General features: G+C 35.8%; 1 pseudogene; it reads right to left on the bottom strand.

Moving 5' to 3' along the window:
• Positions 1–6,300: 6,300 nt before the first annotated feature.
• Positions 6,301–7,035, bottom strand: LOC122751299 (annotated as a pseudogene).
• Between the last annotated feature and the right edge of the window lie 1,662 nt (positions 7,036–8,697).

The following is an 8,697-nucleotide window of genomic DNA, read 5'->3' on the forward strand; positions in this document are numbered from 1 at the left end:
GTTCCCCCCTTATTGATTTTATATTGCTACCCGGTTATACCTATAGTGTACATCTCCATTGCCCTTTGAGAGATGCTCCTATGATCATCCTATGATTATCCAATCATAGATTTAGAGGCAGAGGGGACCTTTGAGGCGATCTATTCTAGTTCACGCATTTTATAGATGAGGAATTTTATGATCATAGGATCTATGCTTATGTCACATAGATTGTTTTTCTCAGTCCTCATGGACCAGATAGCCACTTTCTACTGTCAGCAATGCAGTGAACAGCAAACAAGGAAACAAACATTTTCTTGTAGATGGCTATAACCAGGTAACACTTATTCAGCCTGAGGAGGAACTAGAGCATAAAGCAGATGTAAGGAGGCCCTTCCCAAAATGCCATCTACTTTTCTAGAAGAAGTGGATTCTAGGAACCCAAGTCTTACCAGGAGAAACTTTGATCTCTCTCCCCCACCTCCTCCCTTTATTCCTTAAGATTCTGCTTGGGGTAACAGAGTCAGTTGCAATATACTGGTATTTTTAGGTGAGTTAAGACCTAGGGCTAGAGGACTGGAGGCTGAACCATTTAATGAAACCGGAGCAAACTTACTAGACTCTCTAAGTAGTGGCCTCAGGCATGTTAGGTAGTCATTCCATAATTTTAATTAAAAAAAAGTTATACCCCTCCCATTTAACTTAAAGTAAAATTGGGAAAATAATTGATACTGTGCTCTTCATGCTTGGCGCTCCATTCAGAGAAAGTTTCTGTATAAATTTATGATTATTGCTATTCCAGTTGGCCAGGTTTTTTAATCAGGTCCAGAAATTTAGCTAAGGGCACTGGTATAAGATTGTTATGAAAAGTGTAATGGGATCTTCAGACTTCACACTGAGCAGACATGGGAAGGTATTTTGATTTTCCTCCATACCAGATTAATTTGACTGCCACCAAAATGAACTTGGAAAATGACAACAGTTGATGTCAAGTCATAAAAAAAGAAGGCTAGACCCCAAGCACCTCTGTGAATACAGTGCTCTGATTTCAGAGACTGGAATTTAAAGCTTATAATTAGATATAAAAAATAACTTGTGACTATTAGCAGAGAGAGGCCAGCCCTGAACATATAGAATGTAGAGACACCTTTGTGGAACACACCCTAATTCTTCAATATAGCTAGACTCCTGGAGATATTGGATTTAGGTCATTTTCCCTCACATTTTTGTGGCATCCTCATGTATTGGTTGCCTTAAGTATTTTTTTTTAAATTGTGTAATTTAAGTACCACTTTTAATTTGGGGATGAGGGGACTGAGCTTTTAAAATCTCATGAAATTTATTACTCATTTGTATCATAGTTATCTCCATCATATATTTTGCACTCCACCAAAAATGAACTACTCTTTACCCCTTCAATGTGTACTGCTCACTCCATTCCCTACACCTGTAGGATCTTCCCTTCCCCCTTTTACCTGTTCATTTCCCCACTCACCTCTTAAAAGTCTAATCAAATTCCACCTTTCCCTTGAAATTTTCTCTGATTTCTCTTTGGCAACAAACCTTGCCTTCTAACTATATTTTTATTGCATTTTTTTTCTTTTTAATGCACTGAGAACAAAAATATTATATATTAGAATTATCTACATTTGAGCCTTAATCTGTTTCTTAGTTTATAAACTACACGAAGTCATTGCCTTCTATTCTCTCTAATTTTTCAATTTCCCCCATTGCCAGGCATCTGAGTCCATATATTAATATTAATAATAAATATTAATGAATGTTTCTTAATCAAACTTTTCTGTTATAAGAATGAATTAAAATTACATTGGTCTGGGGCAGCTAGGTGGCGCAGTGGATAGAGCACCGGCCCTGGAGTCAGGAATACCTGAGTTCAAATCCGGCCTCAGACACTTAACACTTATTAGCTGTGTGACCCTGGGCAAGTCACTTAACCCCAATTGCCTCACTAAAAAAAAAAAAAATTACATTGGTCTGATGCTTACTGGATAGCTTAAGAATATAGCAAATTATGCTTCAACTCTCCTTGACATTTATTTTACTTTCCTTTCTGTAACATAATATTAATAATAGTAGTAATAGCATTAATGATGCTGCTTCTGAAAATATTTGACATTTATGTGGTACTGTAGAGTTTACAAAATGCTTCACACATATTATGAATTCCATATATACATACATATACATATACACATACATATACAATCTCATTTGTTCTTTCAGAGGAAAAGCATGCACATATACATATTTATATGAGAGAGGGAAAGAGAAAAAGAGAGATGTTCTTTTAGGGATTAGAATACTCAATCTTACCGATGAGGAAACTGAAACTAAGGGTAATGTTAAGTGACTTACCAAAGGCCATATAGTTGTAAACATAAGAGGTAGGAACACATATAAAGGCATTGACTCTGCCTATTTTTTTCTGATGGAGAACAAATGTGGTAGTTATTAGCATTAGCTTTAATTGGCAAGCTACTCTATGATTTCTACAGAAAAGTAATAATTTAAATGGCTGAATATGTTGTGGTATAGGATGGTGATGGAATATCATAGTCCTATAAGAAATGAGAAGCAGGATGATTTCAGAAAAGCCTAGAAAGACTTGTATGAACTGATGTATAATAAAGTGAGCAGAACCAAGAGAACATTGTGCATAGAGACAGCAATATTATTTAATGAAGAACTGTGAATGACTTAACTATTCTGAGCAATACAATGAGCCAGGACAATCCCAAAGGACTAATGATGAAGCATACTATCCACCTCCAAAGAAAGAACTGATATTGATTGAGCATAGACTGAAGCATGCTCTTTTCCACTTTCTTTCATTTTTTCTTTTATTCAAGTTTTCTTCTACAAAATGATTAATATGGTAATATTTTACATAATTGCATGTGTATAACCCATATATGATTGGTTACCACTTCAGGAAAAGGGGAGAGAAGGAGGAATATAATATGGAACTCAAAACTATAAATAAAAATTTTAAAAAAGCATAAAAGAGGAAGTAATACATAAAAATTACTATTCAACATTAACTCAGTAAGCTGTATTCTTTTTTAAAAATAGGTTACCCATAATTATAGTAATGGTAAATGGGTTTAAGAAGATCAATAATGTGTACCTCTATTTTTTTTTAAAGTTTTATTGATGGTTTGGGGTTTTTTTAATCACTTATTTGCCAATGGATCTACTGACAAATTGAGGGTAGGGACTGTCTTTTGTGTCATTTTATATCCCCAGTGCTTAGCGAAGCATCTGATATATAGTAGAGGCTTAATAAATGTTTATTGATTGATTGATCTTCCCCTGTAACAAAGAAGAAACAATTAAAAGAGCTTCACGAAGTGACCTCACTCTCATATAAGCCCAAACATTGCTCCAAAAATAAGGAAATGCAAATAATAAATAAATAAATAAATAAATAAACAAATGAAATAAGAAAATCTATAATTTTTTGTATATGGATTTCCTGGTTCTGCTTATATATTCTTCATCAGTTCATACATGTTTCTCTGATATACTTTTCATGTTTGCCACTGCAATACTATTCTATTACGTTCGGATAAGACAGTTTTTCAGCTCTTCCCTAATCATTGTGAACTCACTTTTAGCAGCTTTTCCATTGCCACAAAAAGCAGTTATCAATGCTTTGGTATATATGAGACAATTTTAAAAATGTCTTATGTCTCACACTTCAGAAGGTATTTGCAAAACTAGGAAATAATGGCTTATCTCTGAAAAATAGCAAAAATGTTTGCAGGCAGAGAAGTAAATTTGAGGTTCCGTTGTAGGCTGAAATTTAGAAACATCTTTTTCTTTGAGAATTCTTTTTGAAAAGAAACAAAATAAAGTTTGTGCATTGTAGTATCCATTACTTGATAATTAAACTACTCTCTAGGGCTTTAAGGTATTCAAATGTCAAAGTGAATGCACCAATCTTTCCCCATTTTCTTTTTTTCTTTTTTTTTGGGGGGGGTGGAGGTCTCTCTTAATTTATTTTTTCTCAATTACATGTTAAAAAATTCAACAAAAATTTTGAGTTCCAAATACTGTCCTTCTCTTGCTTACTCCCCTCCCCTTTCATTGAGAAGGTGACAAACTTGATATAGATTATATATGTTCAGTCATGCAAAACATACTTCCATATTAGATGTGTTGCAAAAGAAAATGCAGACAAAAAATAAAATCAAGAAAAAGAATATTTAAAAGATTCTTTGATTTGCATTCAGACTCCATCCATTTTTTATTCCCCTCTGGAAGCGAATAGCATTTTTCCTCATAAGTCCTTCATAACTGTCTTGGAATATTGTATTGCTGAGAATAGTTATGTCATTCACATTTGAACATCACACAATATTGTTTTATTGTGAACAATGGTCTCCTGGTTCTGTTCATTCCACTTTGCATCAGTCCATCTTCCCAGGTTTTTCTGAAAGCATCCTGTTTGTCATTCCTTATCCACAATAGTATTCCATAATAGTCATATGTCATAACTTGCTCAGTGATTCCCTAATTAATGTACATCCTTCAAATCCAACCTCAGACGCTTGACACTTACTAGCTGTGTGACCCTGGGCAAGTTACTTAACCCACATTGCCCTGCAAAAAATGCTCTTTTAAAGATTTTTGTACAAGTAATTTCCCCTTTTCTTTGATCTCTTTGGGATACAGACCTGGTAGTGGTATTGCTGGGTGAAAGGACATGGACAGTTTTATAGCCCTTTGGGCATAGTTCCAAATTGTTCTCCAGAATGGTTGGACCAGTTCACTATTCCACCAACAGTGTCTTATGTCCCAATTTTTCTGTATTCCCTCCAGCATTTTTCTTTTATTTTCTGTCATGTTAGCCAATGTGCTAGGTGTGAATTGTTTTAATTTGCATTTCTCTAATCAGTAGTGATTTAGGACATGTTTATATGACTAGATAACTTTGTTTTCTTCTTCTGAAAACTGCCTATTTATATCCTTTCACCATTTATCAATTGGGGAATGACTATTATTCTTATAAATTTGATTCATTCACTATATATTTGAGAAATGAAACCTTTATCAGAGAAACTTGTAAAAAATGTTCTCATGGTTTTCTGCTTTCCTTCTAATCTTGGGCTGCATTGATTTTGTTTGTATAAACCCTTTTAAATTTAATGTAGTCAAAATTATCCATTTTACATCCAATGATTCTATCTCTTATTTTGTCATGAATTTATTCTTTATGATTTCTCTTTCCTACTTACCTTTTAATGCTTGAGTTTTGTATTTGAAAGTCAAATTTTCTATTCAGCTTTTATCTTTTTATAAGGAAAGCTTAAAAGTCCCCCATTTCATTATATATATATATATATATATATATATATATATATATATATTTATATTTATTTATTTATTTATTTTCCTCTGAAGGGCGATATTCAGTTTCCCTGTGAAGGTTAATCTGGGTTTTAATCTTAGCTCCTTTGCCTTCTGGAGTACCACATTCCAAGCCCTCTAATTCTTTAAGGTTGAAATTGCTAAATCTTATATGATCCTGACTGTGAGTGCACACTATTTTAATCATTTCTTTCTGACTGCTTACAGTATTTTCTCCTTGATCTGGGAATTTGGCTATAATATTTCTGGGAGTTTTCATTGATGGTTTCTTTCAATTCTATTTTACCTTCTGGTTCTAGGATATTGGCATAGTTTTTCTTGATTATTTCTTGAAATAGGATGTCTAGGCTTTGGATCTTGGCTTTCAGTTCAGTAATTCTTAAATTATCTCTCAATCTATTTTCTAGGTTGGTTGTTTTTCAAATGAGATATTTCATATTTTCTTCTATTTTTTCATATTTTCATTTTGTTTTATTGTTTCTTGATGTTTTATGGAGTCATTAGCTTCATCTTGCTGAATTCTATTTTAAGGAATTATTTTCTTCAGTGAGCTTTTGTACCTCCTCTTCCATTTGGCTAGTTATATTTTTTAAGTTGTTATTCTCTTGAATTGATTTTTCTGCCTTTTTTGGCATTTGGCCAATTATTTTTAAAAAGTGTTATTTTCTTTAGTATTTTTGTATTTCTTTTACCAAACTGTTGACTTTCTTTTTCTTCCATCACTCTCATTTCTTTTTCTGATTTTTTTCCCTCTATATCTCTTATAGATATAGATTTTTTAAATTTACTTGTTAAGTTCTTCCAGGAATTCTTTTTGGCCTTGAATCCAATAATTTTTAAAAAATTTTTTAAGCCTTTGTTTATAGCTTTTTTTTTTGTCGTAAGGATAAACACTTTTTCACTTTTATTTGCATATTAATGTCACATTTACTCCCATGCCATAAGCTTTTGTTTCTTCAGTTTCTTTTGGGATATCTTCTTCTTTTTCTTTTCTTTTCTTTTCTTTTTTTTTTTTTTAGTGAGGCAATTCGGGTTAAGTGACTTGCCCAGGGTCACACAGCTAGTAAGTGTTAAGTGACTGAGGCTGGATTTGAACTCAGGTACTCCTGACTCCAGGGCCGGTACTCTATCCACTGCGCCACCTAGCTGCCCCATATCTTTTTCTTTTGAGCAGCCTCCTCTTCTGGTTTAGAAACAATTTGTTCCTTTTCAGTTAGTCATCTCAGTATGGCAAGGGGAACTCATGTATGGGTTGATTTGACCATGATCCCTGTAAGTATACTGTTGCATTTTGGGGACCTTGTTAACCTGGATATGCTCAATGACAAGAGAATCCACATCCAAACCCTTCAGTTCAGCATCACCTTCTGCATTTTTAAGCATATGCAGGAAGAACTCAGCACTCTTTTTGGGCCAATAACCCTGTGTCCAACCCCATTGCTTAGCCTGGGCACACCTGTCAACTCCACCATTGTATTGACAGAAGGGAACACATTGTTTTTTCAATGTGACATCTTTCAAATACTTGGTAGCTTTTTGGATATGCATGCCCTTGATAGCTTGGGCTGTTTCACAGGTATTCTTGAAGTGGACTTGGAGATTTGAGCCCCTTGACTTGCATGATTTTGTGGGGTTCTCTGGATCAAGGGAGTACCTCACCATTTTAAATGATTACCTAGGATGGCTCAAGAGAAGAGCTGCTTATAGTTGTTTTGACAATGTTGTTTTCTTCTGAGTTTGTGCCTTGAATTTCCCTGTCAGTAATTTTTTATGGTCATGTTCTTTTTTCATTATTTGCTCTCTCTTCAGGCTATTTCTTGACTTTTAACTTTATGTTAAACCTTGAGTCTGCTCCTGGGGTGGAGAGAGCACTGCCCCAAGCTTTAGATACTTTTGTTCTGTAGTTTTCTGAACTAGTTCTGGGGGTCTACATGTTTGTAGTACTTCCAGGATAGTATGTTCTAGTGTGGTCAATGCTCTTGTGGCCTGTGCTCTGATCCCACAAGGAAAAGACCTTGCATCTTTGTAGTCACAAGTGCCAATGTTCCTTTTGGTCCTAGAAATGTAAGCAGCTTCTCTCTTGTTCTGGAACCACAAATGCTAATGTTCCTCTCTACCTTTGGAACTGAGACCAGGACCCCTCCTCCCTTGGGAGCATCCACAAGCATTCTTCTGTGCTCTGGAAATGTGACCAGTGCCCTTGCTCCCCTGAAGCTTCAAGCATTCGTGTTTCTCTTCCCCCTGGGACTGTGACCCAGAACTGTGTATGGGTAATGGAACAGTTCCTGAACTCAGCACCAGCAGAGGGGACCCTCTAATCTCTTTCTTACCAGTTTTACAAAATGCTTACTCTCTGTGGGCTGAGAGCTTCTGAAACTCCTGATGCAGCCTCCCCTAAGGCCTGCTATTTACTTGCTAGGGTGCAGCCTGGACTGCACCGTAGACTTGACCAGCACCCCAAAGATATTTGCTGCTGACCTCCTAACTTGTCTTGAGCTGGGAAATCATTTCACCCCAATCTTTTGTTGGTTGTGCAACTCTAGAATTTAATTTGAGGCATTATGTTAATGTCCTTTGCAGGGGAATTTGGAAAAGTTCAGTTGAGTTCCTACCTCTACTCTTTCATCTTCTCTTCCGAATGCAAGGAATTTTTCTTCATTCTTTCTTCAAAAATTAGAGTTGCAACTTTAATGGGATCATGAGAAAATCCCTTGAACTTCATTTTTTAGTACTTCATCCATCCTGGGAGTGATTTTGAGTATAATTGCTCCTGACTCCAGGGCTGGTGCTCTATCCACTGAGCCACCTAGTTGCCCCAAGGAAGTTTATTTTGGTTCATACTATATCCTCTCTGGTATCATCCTCCCTCTTAACTCTAGTTCTGGCCTCTATTCTCTGCTCACCTGTTGGTGAGGTGCTCTGCTCTGTGTTGCCTTTCTCTAGGTTCCCTAAGTTCTTTTGTTGACTTCTGCCTCACATTTTTAGATCTCCCTGTACTGTATTTTTGCAGTTAAAGGCACTAGATATTTAGGGCCCTCTCCTGATATGTCAAAACAGCCTGTTAAGGATCTTAGAGCACTGGAGCTGGGTTATCTAGTCCTGTACATTGGAATATGAGCTTTGCACCATGATAGTTGGGACCTGAGTTCAAATCCGGCCTCAGACACTTAACACTAGCTGTGTGACCCTGGGCAAGTCACTTAACCCCAATTGCCTTACCAAAAAAAAAATCTGGCTTCAGACAGTTACTAGCTGTGTGACCCTAGGCAAGTCACTTAACCCCAATTGCCTCACCAAAAATAAATAAACAAACTTCCTTATGCT

The sequence above is a fragment of the Dromiciops gliroides genome, chromosome 3 (genome assembly GCF_019393635.1).
Source record: "Dromiciops gliroides isolate mDroGli1 chromosome 3, mDroGli1.pri, whole genome shotgun sequence".
In the NCBI taxonomy this organism is placed as follows: domain Eukaryota; kingdom Metazoa; phylum Chordata; class Mammalia; order Microbiotheria; family Microbiotheriidae; genus Dromiciops; species Dromiciops gliroides.